This window comes from Bos mutus, chromosome 4 (genome assembly GCF_027580195.1).
Source record: "Bos mutus isolate GX-2022 chromosome 4, NWIPB_WYAK_1.1, whole genome shotgun sequence".
NCBI classification, from domain to species: Eukaryota; Metazoa; Chordata; class Mammalia; order Artiodactyla; family Bovidae; genus Bos; species Bos mutus.
Window position 1 is genome coordinate 57,682,201 of NC_091620.1, and position 15,026 is coordinate 57,697,226.

General features: G+C 41.2%; 1 protein-coding gene across 1 annotated transcript in view; it reads left to right on the forward strand.

Moving 5' to 3' along the window:
• SEPTIN7 (septin 7) overlaps positions 1 to 15,026 on the forward strand; it is a 292,002-nt gene that overhangs the window by 93,258 nt on the left and 183,718 nt on the right. The gene's annotated exons all lie outside the window — the stretch shown is intronic.

Consider the following 15,026-nt stretch of genomic DNA (forward strand, 5'->3'; position numbering starts at 1 on the left):
CCGGCACGCGGCCTTCCAGGTCCTGTCGGCGCAGCCCGCCGCCCACCACGGCTGGCTCCCGACACCTTGGGCCAAATTTTGGCTCGCCCGGAGGCCGCGTGGGTGCGTTGAGCCCGCCAGGGCAGACCATTCCCTCCGCCCCGCTTCTCCAGCAGCACTTGGGCCTTAGCACTAGCACATTCTGGTTTGACCACACCTCGAAGACTTGGGAAGTGTTGCTCCATCCTTAGAGTTGTCGAATGCTGAATCAAACTTCTGCCCAAAATTTCTTGTGTCAACTGTGTGCAAGGCACGGTACCTGGATCTTTAGTGGAGGAGAGACTATGGGTACGTTGCTTATGGGGAAGGCTTTCAGTTAAACCTGAAGGCTACCTGTAATTTCCTTGTGATCCGGGTTAACTTTTCTGAGCCTCAGTTTGTTTCTCTAAATGAGGAGGATGATGCCTACCTGACTGCGTGCTGTTGAGTAAATGAGCTATGTAAACCATTTGGTACAGTTTTGGCGTATGGCAGTCTGTCAACTAAATATTAATTTCCGTGTCCTTCCTCTTCATCTTCTCAGAAGTTGACAAGTATATGTTTACTGAGCAGGTATTGTGTGTTCAGTGAGAGATGAAGACAGATTTTTCTGTTTTATGTCTGAGACGTTGGGACCGCGAAGGTTCAGGCTACTGCCCCAAGCTGACTTACTCTCTATTCTCTGCACAGGCTTAAGAGTCAGTGCAGTAAGTTAAGTTTGTTAGATGCATATTTGCTCAGCTCCAGGCGTCCACTTAGAGGTGAATTACAAACAGATAATGCAGGGGGCTTTGGAGACCTGGTCCAATCCTCTCAGCTTCCTAAGACTTTCAGGAAAGTTAGACCAAGAGGAGATTCTTCCTCTCAACGGCTGATGCAGCAGGATCCCTTACATCCTCTCCTCCACCTCAAGAGTGAAGTTTCTTTTATTTCTTGTCATGGAATGAGAACAACTTGCTAGGACTTGTATTTTCTGTAGCAGGTCTTTTTCTGCCTGGTATCTAGTCATTTTAATAGAACCTTAACTTAATTCTAGCTTCAAATACTTTTTCAGGCTCCCTTTCATCTAGCAGCAGCCTTTTGACACAATTATAGCCCATAAGAAGAAGGGTGAAGTTGCTACTGGGGCTTCTAGGAGAGTGTTCAGGTGAACATGTTCTGTAGACTAGAGCTCATCCTTGCCCTACCCCTGTCTTTCTTCCTGGAGGAATATGATGCCAGTGGTGGGGCAGCCACAGCTCAGTCATGAAGCAACAGATAGAACAAAGGCCTATAAATACAAAGATGGCGGACCAGAACAGTTGAAAGAGACTGGATTCTTTATGGCATAATTAGCCACCATTTAAGTCCCAAGTGACTGCTGTAAGTCTTCTTTGATGTCCAATTCCTTTTTAAGCCAGGAAGTCTTCCTGACGCAACTGCTTGGACACTGCTATCCAACCCTGCAGCTCATATCGCTAATGCTCATGTCTCAGACTTCAGGAATCTTTTAGAGTAATGTGATCATCTCACTTGGCACACTGAGGTGTACATTATTAGTGAAATATACCTTGCTTATTAAGACAGATTGTACATTTTACTGTGATAGACACTAAAGTAGGATTCATCAAAGATTGACTAACATGGACAAAACCATTTTAAAATGTAATGAACATTCAAGAGATTGAAATATGACTGTAAAGATGATAACAGTATCTGACAGAAATGATTTTTTTATTATTTTGCTTTGAGTTCAGTTCAGTAGCTCAGTTGTGTCCAACTCTTTGCAACCCCATGAATCGCAGCACACCAGGCCTCCCTGTCCATCACCAACTCCCGGAGTTCACCCAGACTCACATCCATTGAGTCAGTGATGCCATCCAGCCATCTCATCCTCTGTCATCCCCTTCTCCTCCTGCCCCCAATCCCTCCCAGCATCAGAGTCTTTTCCAATGAGTCAACTCTTCCCATGAGGTGGCCAAAGTACTGGAGTTTCAGCTTTAGTATCATTCCTTCCAAAGAAATCCCATTCAGTCCTTCAGAATGGACTGGTTGGATCTCCTTGCAGTCCAAGGGACTCTCAAGAGTCTTCTCCAACACCACAGTTCAAAAGCATCAATTCTTTGGCGCTCAGCCTTCTTCACAGTCCAGCTCTCACATCCATACATGACCACAGGAAAAACCATAGCCTTGACTAGATGGACCTTTGTTGGCAAAGTGATGTCTCTGCTTTTCAATATGCTATCTAGGTTGGACATAACTTTCCTTCCAAGGAGTAAGTGTCTTTTAATTTCATGGCTGCAGTCACCATCTGCAGTGATTTTGGAGCCCAGAAAAAGAAAGTCTGACACTGTTTCCACTGTTTCCCCATCTATTCCCCATGAAGTGATGGGATCGGATGCCATGATCTTCATTTTCTGAATGTTGAGCTTTAAGCCAATTTTTTCACTCTCCTCTTTCACTTTCATCAAGAGGCTTTTTAGTTTCTCTTCACTTTCTGCCATAAGGGTGGTGTCATCTGCATATCTGAGGTTATTGATATTTCTCCCGGCAATCTTGATTCCAGCTTGTGTTTCTTCCAGTCCAGCGTTTCTCATGATGTACTCTGCATAGAAGTTAAATAAGCAGGGTAACAATATACAGCCTTGACGTACTCCTTTTCCTATTTGGAACCAGTCTGTTGTTCCATGTCCAGTTCTAACTGTTGCTTCCTGACCTGCATACAAATTTCTCAAGAGGCAGGTATTCCCATCTGTTTCAGAATTTTCCACAGTTTATTGTGATGCACACAGTCAAAGACTTTGGCATAGTCAATAAAGCAGAAATAGATGTTTTTCTGGAACTCTCTTGCTTTTTCCATGATCCAGCGGATGTTGGCAATTTGATCTCTGGTTCCTCTGCCTTTTCTAAAACCAGCTTGAACATCAGGAAGTTCACGGTTCAAATATTGCTGAAGCCTGGCTTGGAGAATTTTGAGCATTACTTTACTAGCATGTGAGATGAGTGCATTTGTGTGGTAGTTTTAGCATTCTTTGGCATTGCCTTTCTTTGGGATTGGAATGAAAACTGACCTTTTCCAGTCCTGTGGCCACTGCTGAGTTTTCCAAATTTGCTGGCATATTGAGTGCAGCACTTTCACAGCATCATCTTTCAGGATTTGAAATAGCTCAACTGGAATTCCATCACCTCCAGTACCTTTGTTTATAGTGATGCTTTCTAAGGCCCACTTGACTTCACATTCCAGGATGTCTGGCTCTAGGTCAGTGATCACACCATCGTGATTATCTGGGTCGTGAAGATCTTTTTTGTACAGTTCTGTGTATTCTTGCCACCTCTTCTTGATATCTTCTGCTTCTATTAGGTCCATACCATTTCTGTCCTTTATCGAGCCCATCTTTGCATGAAATGTACAGCCACCTAAATTAAATACCTGAAAATGCTTTTGATGCTGTTGAACTTGGCCACAATAAAAGCAGTATGTAAATATGATCCCATTTTTGTTAATTATGTGTATATGTTTATAGAACAATGTATGAAAGGTTCAGTTCAGTCACTCAGTCGTGTCCAGCTCTTTGCGACCCCATGGACTGGACTGCAGCACGCCAGGCTTCCCTGTCCATCACCAACTCCCAGAGCTTGCTCAAACTCATGTCCACAGCTTTGGTGATGCCATCCAACCATCTCGTCCTCTGTCATCCCCTTTTCCTGCCTTCAGTCTTGCCCAGCATCGGGGTCTTTACCATGAGTTAGTTCTTCACATCAGGTGGCCAGAGTATTGGAGCTTCAGCTTCAGCATCAGTCCTTCCAATGAATATTCAGGACAGATTTCCCTTAGGATTGACTGGTTGGATCTCCTTGCTGTCCAAGGGACTCTCAAGAGTCTTCTCCAACACCACAGTTCAAAAGCATCAATTCTTTGACATTCAGCTTTCTTTATCGTCCAGTTCTCACATCCATATATGACTACTGGAAAAACCATAGCTTTGACTATATGGACTGTTGCTGGCAAAGTAATACCTCTGCTTTTTAATATGCTATGTTTCTCATAGCTTTTCTTCCAAGGAGCAAGCATCTTTTAGTTTCATGGCTGCAGTCACCATCTGCAGTGATTTTGGAGCCCAAGAAAATAAAGTCTGTCACTGTTTCCATTGTTTCCCCCATCTGTTTGCCATGAAGTGATGGGACCAGATGCCATGATCTTAGTTTTCTGAATGTTGAGTTTCAAGACAGCTTTTTCCCTCTCCTCTTTCACTTTCATCCAGAGGCTCTTCATTTCCTCTTCACTTTCTGCTGTAAGGGTGGTGTCATCTGTATATCTGAGGTTATTGATATTTTCTGGCAATCTTGATTCCACCTTGTGCTTCATCCAGCCCGGCATTTTGCATGATGTACTCTGCATATAAGTTAAATAAGCAGGGTGACATTATATAGCCTTGTTGTACTCCTTTCCCAGTTTGGAATGTCTGTTGTTCCATGTCTGGCTCTAACTGTTGCTTCTTGACCTGCATACAGATTTCTCAGGAGGCAGTTAAGGTAGTCTGGCATTCCCATCTCTTTAAGAATTTTCCACAGATCGCTGTGATCCACACAGTCAAAAGCTTTGGCATAGTCATTAAAGCAGAAGTAGATGTTTTTCTGAAAGTCTCTTGCTTTTTCGATGATCAAATGAATGTTGGCAATTTGATCTCTGGTTCCTCTGCCTTTTTTTAAAATCCAGCTTGAACATCTGGAAGTTCTTGGTTCACATACTGTTGAAGCCTCACTTGGAGAATTTTGAGCATTACTTTGCTAGCATGTGAGATAAGTGAAATTGTGCAGTAGTTTGAACATTCCTTGGCATTGCCTTTCTTTGGGATTGGAATGAAAACTGACCTCTTTCAGTCCTTTGGCCACTGCTGAGGTTTCCAAATTTGCTGTCATATTAAGTACAGCACTTTCACAGCATCATCTTTTAGGTCTTGAAATAGCTCAGCTGGAATTTCATCACCTCCACTAGCTTTGTTTGTAGTGATGCTTTCTAAGGCCCACTTGACTTCAGACTCCAGGATGCCTGGCTCTAAGTGAGTGATCACCGTCGTGGTTATCTGGGTCATTAAGATCTCTTTTTTACAGTTCTTCTGTGTATTCTTGCCATCTCTTAAAATCTTCTGCTTCTGTTAGGTCCATACTGTTTCTGTCCTTTATTGTGCCCATCTTTGCATGAAATATTTCCTTGGTGTCTCTAATTTTCTTGAAGAGATAATCTAGTCCTTCCCATTCTATTGTTTTCCTCTATTTCTTTTCATTGATCAGTAAAGGTTAGTCCCCGGAATATTGATTGGTGGTGTTTAACTTGGTATTTGGAATAGGAAAAATAGTTAGCATGGAATGTATACAAATCAGCAGTTACTTAGAGGCCGCTATGAGCTGTTTGTTCCTTGTCCATGTTGCAGATATGAAAGGGAAATGTGAAAGAACTACACATTTCAGTTACCATTTGCTAAAGACAGTGTGCAGTGAGAGTGTTTACGTACTACTCGTTATTCAGTTGCTAGGTCATGTCAGCCTCTTTGCAACGCCATGGACTGCAGTACACCAGGCTCCTCTGTCCTCCACTATCTCCCAGAGTTTGCTCAAATTCACATCTATTGAGTCAGTGATCCCATCTAACCATCCCATCCTCTGCCACCCCCGTCTCCTTTTGCCTTCGATCTTTCCCAGTGTCACTGTCTTTCCCAGTGAGTCAGCTCTTCAAATCAAGTGGCCCAAGTATTAGAGCTTCAGTTTCAGCAACAGTCTTTCCAATGAATGGTCAGGGTTTATTTCCTTTAGGATTAACTGATTTGATCTCCTTGCAATCCAAGGGACTCTCAAGAGTCTTCTCTAGCACATTCAAAAGCATCAGTTTTTCGGCACGCCACCTTCTTTATGGTCCAACTCTCACATCCATACATGACTACTGGAAAAACCATAACTTTGACTGGACAGGCCTTTGTCAGCAAAGTGATGTGTCTGCTTTTTAATAGTCTTTCTAGGTTTGTCATAGCTTTTCTTCCAAGGAACAAGCGTCTTCTAATTTCAGGACTGCAGTCACTGTCTTCAGTGATTTTTGGAGCCCAAGAAAGTAAAACCTGTCATTGTTTCCACTTTTTCCCCTTCTATTTGCCATGAAGTGATGGGACTGGATTCCATGGTCTTAATTTTTTTTCAGTGTTGAGTTTTAAGCCAGCGTTTTCACTCTCATTGACCCTCATCAAGAGGCTCTTCAGTTCCTCTTTGCTTTCTGCCATTAGAGTGGTTCTTGTGCTTAGTTGCTCAGTCGTTTCCAACTCTTTGCAACCCCTAGGCTGTAGCCCGCCAGGCTCCTGTGTCCCTGTGGATTCTCCAGGCAAGAATACTGCAGTAGGTTGCCATGCCCTCCTCCAGGGGATCTTCTGAACCCAGGTCTCCTGCTTTGCACGCGGATTCTTTACCTGCTGAGACTTTAGAGTAATATCATCTGCATATCTGAGGTTGTTGACATTTCTCCTGGCAGTCTTGATTCCAGCGTGTGATTCATCCTGCCTGGCATTTTGAATGATGTACTCTGCATAGAAGTTAAATAAGCTAGGTGACAGTATACAGCCTTGTCATACTTCTTTCCCAAATTTGAGCCAGTCAGTTTTTCCACTTTCAGGTGCTTAAGGGTGGGATACTAATAGGTAATACTGGATTTGTGATTTGTTAAAACCAAATCCACCTTAACAATATTAACTGTTTGTTCAATAGACATAACCTTAGTAATTAGTTCAGTAATTCAGGGTGATTTCTGCCCATGGAGTAATTTTCTTTGTTGACAAGCAAAACACTTAAAATTATTTGCAAGTAATAAAATTAATTTCCAGTATTTGTGAGATATTTACTTCCAATTCTTTTCATTGAGAAGGAGGTCAGCTTGAGAAGCTTATATGGACTCCTGTGAGATTCCACTTTCTTTTAAAATTTTAAAGAAAAGTGCTTATTAACCAAGTTTTTCTTACTTGGAATACCTTTCTGGAAGTTAAAATACTTTATGATGTTGAATAATGTAGTTTTCAGTGTTTTGGTTTTTTATTTTTGATAACCCTCTTGGGAGGAAAGTTAAGTGATGATCTTGCAGTTACAGATTTCAAAAATGGTATTGGCCATCTGGCTTCTGATTCCTTCTATTTCTACTTATACCAGACTTGTCTTTTTCCTTAAGATGCTGTGCCATAAAGCATCTAATCAAATCTCAATCAAATTTATTGTTTAAAAACAAGTGAAATCCTACACTTGAAGCCTAGGAAAATTAGCTCATTTCAACATTGCACTTTCAAAATCTTAATTGGCTCCAGATGTTTGATTATAAGCCATATTGTAGACAAAAGAAGGAAGAAAACCATACATGCATTAAATGCCAAATGGGTGATTTGAGTGATGGGTCATTTAATGAATTTTCAGAACAGCCCTGAGAGGTATTGAGGGCAGTAAAGCTCAGAAAGCCTAAGTGTCTTGCCCAAAGTCACACAGCTACTGCTGCTGCTGTCGCTTCAGTCGTGTTCGACTCTGCGACCCCAGAGATGGCAGCCCACCAGGCTCCTCTGTCCCTGGGATTCTCCAGGCAAGAACAGTGGAGTGGGTTGCCATTTCCTTCTCCAGTGCATGAAAGTGAAAAGTGAAAGTGAAGTCACTCAGTCGTGTCCGACTCCTAGCGACCCCATGGACTACAGCCCACCAGGCTCCTCCGTCCATGGGATTTTCCAGGCAAGAGTACTGGAGTGGGGTGCCGTTGCCTTCTCCCTATATGCAGCCATCCAAGTCCAAATCCCAATAACCTGGCAGTTGTTTCACAACTGCGTACCTTTCCTCTGGCATTTAGGCTCTCACTTCTCAGAGCTCTTTCACCAGTTTCCTCTCCTCAAAATCACAACTATCTAATTCTATTGGCCAGGCTTCCCAGGTGACACTAGTGGTAAAGAATCTGTCTGCCAATACAGGAGAAGTAAGACATGTGGGCTCAATCCCTGGGTCGGGAAAATCCCCTGGAGGAGCACGTGGCAACCCACTCCAGTATTCTCGCCTGGGAAATTCCATGGACAGAGGAGCTTGGCGAGCTACAGTCCTTGGGGTCACAAAGAGTCAGACATGACTGAGCACACACACATACACATAACTGTGTTGGCTTATTTATCAAATGTTTATAAATGTTTTTTGCTAAACACAAATATAGTTTAACTGAGTTTGGGATTATTAACTTTGCTATACTACATTCAAATAACTTTAAGAATAATTACTAAAGTGAACATGGAGAGTAGTCATTGGCCTAACTTGGGGATTCTTAATTTGAGTCTAGAGATGTACCCTGAATTATCTGTAGTACTGTGTACACGTTCATTTATTCAGAGGGAGAGTCCACAGTTTTTATCAGCTTCTTGAAGGGGCCCTTTGTAACGTCTTTGAGAAACACCACAAAATTTAGTCTTCATTGTAAGGTTTTTTCAATTAAAGGAAGTGGCTTATTGAGCCAATTACACAGTTATTGCCTCAAGGGCCCCAAACACTCTTCATTGACTGTTTTAAGATAATAGAAGTGTGCATGCTTGGCACGCCTTATTTTTCCTTTTCCAGCTCTCATCATATTAAGCTTTGTCAGCAAAGCGCACTGGAGGGACACTGGAGGAAGAAGAGATTTCTCTACCTGTGTAGTGTAGTATGCTCCTTTAGACAGGCTCTTCAACGTGTGTGGCTTCTGAAGCCCTCAATCCCAGCAATGTCCTGTGGCCAGCAGTGTGTAGCATATCCCATGAATAGCTTCTCCAGGAGCCTTTGCAGGCAACAGCCATGAGCAGCTGTCCCTGGAACCCCATCAAATGGCTTCACATGGAGCACCACCAGTACAAAGCTGTCCTTGAACAGCTTCCTGTCAGACCCCTTAGGCAGCTTTGCATCCTCAGCAGACTTCTCTGTGAAATGAGCCACAGTTACTGCTCTTCTTCAGGAGAGTCTATCTCAGCCCTAAGGGCAGTAGATGATCACTATATCTGATTTTCCTGTAATCTTTAGAATTCTCTTAATTCCTTACTAGCCATCTCCTTATCAGTTCAATTCCCTGTTATAAGTGGTGATTCTTTATATTTAACCTTCTGTGTTCAAAATATTGTTTGATTTCTGTCCCTTGAATGGACCCTAACTGATACAGAATTGATATCAGTAGTGATCCCAGGAGATAAACACACAAAGAATTTGAGGGTTGCTTTGGTCAGGTCCTTTGGCTGGGCTCCTCCCTGTTGAGAAGTAAGATGAGGGCATTACAAATAACCAGACTTTCAACTGTGGTTAATCTTGAAGCAAATGATTGCCCAAATAGTTGCTACACTTGACTGTTAATGGCAGTTAATATGTCTGTAAGGACGATGATATGGGATAGTCTTCTGAGTGTCCTTTAGCACTTACAGAAAGAAAATGACAAGCTCATGTCTTTCAACTCTCAGGGCAAGTCACAGTCTATGACCAGAAAGCCTCTATGATAACTATAAAAGAATCATTTGGTTCTTTCAGACATAGGGGTGATATTGTAAAAAATCAAGCACAAAATTTTATTTTAAGGATCGCTGAATTGTAGTGATAGTTGTACTCATGGTCCCATCAAATTTTTCACATGACAAATTAGTGGTTACCAGTGGGGGATGGGGGGGTGGGAGGTACAAACTATTGGCTAAAGATCAGCTACAGGGATGTGTAGTACAGTATGGGGAATATAGCCAATATTTGGTAATAACTGTAAATGGAGTGTAAACTTTAAAAATTGTATAAAAAATTTAAAAAGGTAAAAACAGAAAAAAATGAACAAAGAAGAAAGACCAGGAATACAGAGCAAAACAAAATATACTGGGCAAAAGAAAAAGGGTACCAAGGAAGAGAAAGAAAAACCAAAGTGGATGCAACCTGCATTTTTTTAATGTTATTATTATCATCATTATTCTTATTACTAAAATAAAGTGGCTAATTTTTAAATGTTTACATAAAAGTTAAAGCAATGGGAAACAACAGGATTCTGAAAATTGGCATGGGGCAGCTGCTTTATTAGAGATAAAGCTTTGCTGTGCCTTAAAGCACACAGATAAAGAACTGCGCTTTGCTGACATCTTGAAACTACAAGTCACTCTAAGCTCCCTGTATTCAAGAAAGACATTTGCCCTCTGGAGACTAGCCTTCCTTTGCTTAAAAACCCTGTGATAACTTTACCTGGGGAAGAGGTCTTAATAGGGCCTCTTATTCTCCACAAGCGGAGAAGACAATGGCACCCCACTCCAGTGTTCTTGCCTGGAGAATCCCAGGGATGGCGGAGCCTGGTGGGCTGCCATCTATGGGGTCGCACAGAGTCGGACACGACTGAAGCGACTTAGCAGCAGCAGCAGCAGCATTCTCCACAAGACACACCATAACCACCCCCTATTGCCCCTAGACCTATAACAGGTTAGATCTCGGCCTGCTCCATGGGGACAGGAACACACATTGACCCAGGAAGAAATAGCTTACACACCAAAGTAATTGCAAGACTTAACTAATCTAGATCAGTAGAAACAGGAAGTATATCCTAAGGGTGTTAGACCTCAGAGGTTGAAATATAACACTAGATTAAGCCAGATTTTGGATATAAGTGCACTTTGTAGAGATTCCAGGTTTAATGTGTTAGTTCATGAAGCTGAAGGGAGCTCTCACAGTTTACTGATTGGATGACTGAAACCTGGACTCAAACTCAACCTACATTTAATGCAGCTGAGATACCACAGCCACCTACATCATGTAAATAAAGGAATCCAAGGGCCTAGGAAGATAGGAATGTTAACCTGTATCATGTGTTACCTGCACACCCACCTGCCCCCTTCAGCGTTCCATTAGAAGGCCCAGAAGATGCTCACTTCTCTAAGGCATTGAGAAATGCATGAGTGAGGGGAGCCCCCACCTCCTTGTAAAGCTCTCTGTTGCTCTTTTTGTAGACCTGGCCTGACTAAAGGAGACACTGCCACTGAGATGAATTCGCTAGGCATAGTGCTATTTGGAAGACCCTCCCCTGAAAGGATGAGGATCTGTTTTGTAGGATTAGAGACCCCTGTATGCAGATGAATACCAATTCTTAGCTCAACTGCAAAAATATTTACTGTTCACCCTTTGCAGTAATATTTGTGTTACTCACTATTATAAAGGACACAAGAAATGGTAAGATGTACTTGCCTGCAAGGAGTTTACAACTTAAAAGAAAGTAAGACACTCACAAATAACTGTAAAACAAAACAGAGTAAGAGAAGTAGGCCCTTCTACAACCCAGCCAGTTTATTTCTCAACCAAAAAAAAAGGGGGGAAAGTGAGGAAGAGTTTATGATCTGCTGTATTAAAGTGGGCTGAGGGCAAGAGGTAAACAGTAATTTGACATGATTCTTCCTTTCCTCAGCTTTTCCCAACTTTTTCTCACATTTCCTGCAGCTTATATGTTCATTAAAACCAATCCACTGCCTTTCCTCAGGCCTAGCTGAGACTGTAAGTTCAGAGAGGCCCAGCTATGCCCCAGGAGGTAAGATGGACCTCACTGCCAGGCATGCATGTCCACTTCCCCCTTATTAAGGCCTGTTTTTCACTGTGCCATTAAGGACAACCTCATCCTTTTTCATCATCCTCTCTACCATCCCTCCCATTTCACTTCCAGCAACTACAGCAATTTTTCTATTTTGGTAGTGGTATCCCAAGCAGTTGTGTTAAGATTCTGAGGCCAGATCTGGGATCAGCAGGATAACTGATTTAACTGACATGGATAAGGAAAGGGAATGACAGCTAGGTCAAGTACTTCAATTACTGTGTGCTGGAAACCCACTTCATTCATTCAAAGTATTTCACATTGCAGAGGTTTTGTACTTTTTGTCTTATCTTGAAAAATGTTTCCAAAAACATGCATAGCAGTTTTTAAATAGTTTCATAATTGGTCAATAGAAAAGGTCAAAGTTCTTGAGAAAAATCTTGTCTGAGTTCACTTTTCTTTTTCTCCTTCTTAGTTTCTTTCTTTGTGTCATGACTCCCTGGGGTTTGTAAACAAGGCCGAGTCTTTGAAAGAGCAAACTAGCTTTGACTAAGACAATTTGTTGAATTCCAGGTTTTAGAGAGTAATAAGACAGTTTCTTGAGTATAGTCTTTGTAACGCTCATTCTTAAAGAATGCAGGATTTTATCTCCCTGAAAGAATTTATGTTTCACAACTTTGATGTTGCCCAGTACAAAATGCTCAGCTCTGTTGCAAGAATTTGTAACTAAGGTCACTCCAGAATGAGGACAGCAAATTAATCGAGTGGGGTATGCTTGATGCATTTATATAGTGATCTCTTTAGTGATCTCTTTGAATCCGTTCAAGATAAACCCTGAGGCCTCACTTTCAAACTTTCCCTGTCCCGTCCTTAGACGGTTTGTGCTTCCATGTGAAATTTGTTGCGCTTACCATGTGATAATTATCTCTTGATAAATCTGTGAGCTCCCTGAGGCTAGATATTATGCCTTAAATTTTTTATCACTATTGCCTAGCACAACGCCTTTTTCTTTTAATAACAATGAATATTATTGACTAAATTATAATATTCATTTTACAGAAAATGTAAATGAGTTAAGTAATTTGTTCAAGGTGACTCAGGTAATAATTGATAAAGTTATTGATACAAAAGCCCATGAATTTTATGGTGTTTCCTATTTGTTTCTATTTAACACCACTTCTGGCTTTCACATCTCTGGGATTTGGAGTAACCGTCTATGTCCTCTTTCATGTATGCAATAGCAGACACTAGAGTGTCTAAGAGAACTACAGGGCAAAAATCTGGGCCAAATTGAGATGTCCCATGAGGTCAACAAAAGGATTACAGAATCATCACAGGGACAAAGTTCCTAAGTGATCGGAGGACACCACCCTTCAGACATCTGCTAGGAATCCCAGGGAGCCAAAAGCAACCTCTCTGATTAACTATAAGCATGCTTGTTATCTGCCCAGAAGAAGAAAGAAAAACCACAGAAATGTCAGCATTGTACTAATTCTTATCTCATACGCTCTCCTCTGTCATTTAATGATTAGCCATACCATTTCCTGCTAACTCCTCTGCCAAACTCAGGATTTTAATCAATATTTTTTTTTCACTGCACATATGACTACAGTCTCCTATAATTACTATATTCTTGTGGCATTTTATTTTATATGTATGAGAGAAAATAGACTTAATGAAGGAAAACAAAGTTCAGTGTACATCAGTACTTTTTCTCAGGTTCCACGTGGGAGATGGTCATCTTTGCTCCCCACCATTTATGTCTTGGTTCTCCAAGGTTTTTTTCTTTTTTTTTTCTTTTCCAAAATTTATTTAGAAACCTCCATTTTGGATATGGGTCTCTCCTGACACAGAGACCAAACCCACGTCTCTCGAGTCTCCTGCATTGGAAGGTGGGTTCGTGACCCCGCACCACCTGGGAAGCCACATACGGGCCTCGTTTTGTCTTCTTAGCAACAGAGACCTTTTTAAAAAATGATTTTATAGGGTTTTTATCAGCTTCAGTTTTCTTTTATTTAAAACATTGTTTAACTTTATAGGAAATCCTAGTCTAATTTGTATACCCACACCATGCTAAGTTAGCACCTATCATTATTTTTTATTTCCTCTGATTTCCACTATCTCTGAGTGCATATTTATAATTAATTCATACGTATGTAGTTTTATAAAGTTGTAATAGTATGCACACACAATTTTAGAAATTCCTTTTTTCATGAGTGTTTTTATAAGTTTTTAATTTCCATTTGATTATTTTTTTATTTCTACGTAGTCATATTTATCAGTGCTGAAGTTTCAAAATAAAATACTGTATCAACAAGCCATACTTTTATTTAATCATTTCTTAAGTCTTAGATATGTAGATTCATAGTTTTTCATTATTACAAAGAATGCTTCTGTAAACATCCTGGTTTGCTTAGCCCTCACAGGACTGGAAAAGGTCAGTTTTCATTCCAATCCCAAAGAAAGGCAATGCCAAAGAATGTTCAAACTACCACACAATTGCACTCATCTCACATGCTAGTAAAGTAATGCTCAAAATTCTCCAAGCCAGGCTTCAGCAATATGTGAACCGTGAACTTCCTGATGTTCAAGCTGGTTTTAGAAAAGGCAGAGGAACCAGAGATCAAATTGCCAACATCTGCTGGATCATGGAAAAAGCAAGAGAGTTCCAGAAAAACATCTATTTCTGCTTTATTGACTATGCCAAAGCCTTTGACTGTGTGGATCACAATAAACTGTAGAAAATTCTGAAAGAGAAGGGAATACCAGACCACCTGAGCTGCCTCTTGAGAAATTTGTATGCAGGTCAGGAAGCAACAGTTAGAACTGGACATGGAACAACAGACTGGTTCCAAATAGGAAAAGGAGTTCGTCAAGGCTGTATATTGTCACCCTGTTTATTTAACTTGTATGCAGAGTACATCATGAGAAACGCTGGACTGGAAGAAACACAAGCTGGAATCAAGATTGCCGGGAGAAATATCAATAACCTCAGATATGCAGATGACACCACCCTTATGGCAGAAAGTGAAGAGAAACTAAAAAGCCTCTTGATGAAAGTGAAAGAGGAGAGTGAAAAAGTTGGCTTAAAGCTCAACATTCAGAAAACGAAGATCATGGCATCCAGTCCCATCACTTCATGGCAAATAGATGAGGAAACAGTGGAAACAGTGTCAGACTTTATTTTTCTATGCTCCAAAATCACTGCAGATGGTGACTGCAGCCATGAAATTAAAAGACACTTACTCTTTGGAAGGAAGGTTATGTCCAACCTAGATAGCATATTCAAAAGCAGAGACATTACTTTGCCAACAAAGGTTCGTCTAGTAAAGGCTATGGTTTTTCCTGTGGTTATGTATGGATGTGAGAGTTGGACTGTGAAGAAGGCTGAGCACCGAAGAATTGATACTTTTGAACTGTGGTGTTGGAGAAGACTCTTGAGAGTCACTTGGACTGCAAGGAGATCCAACCAGTCCCT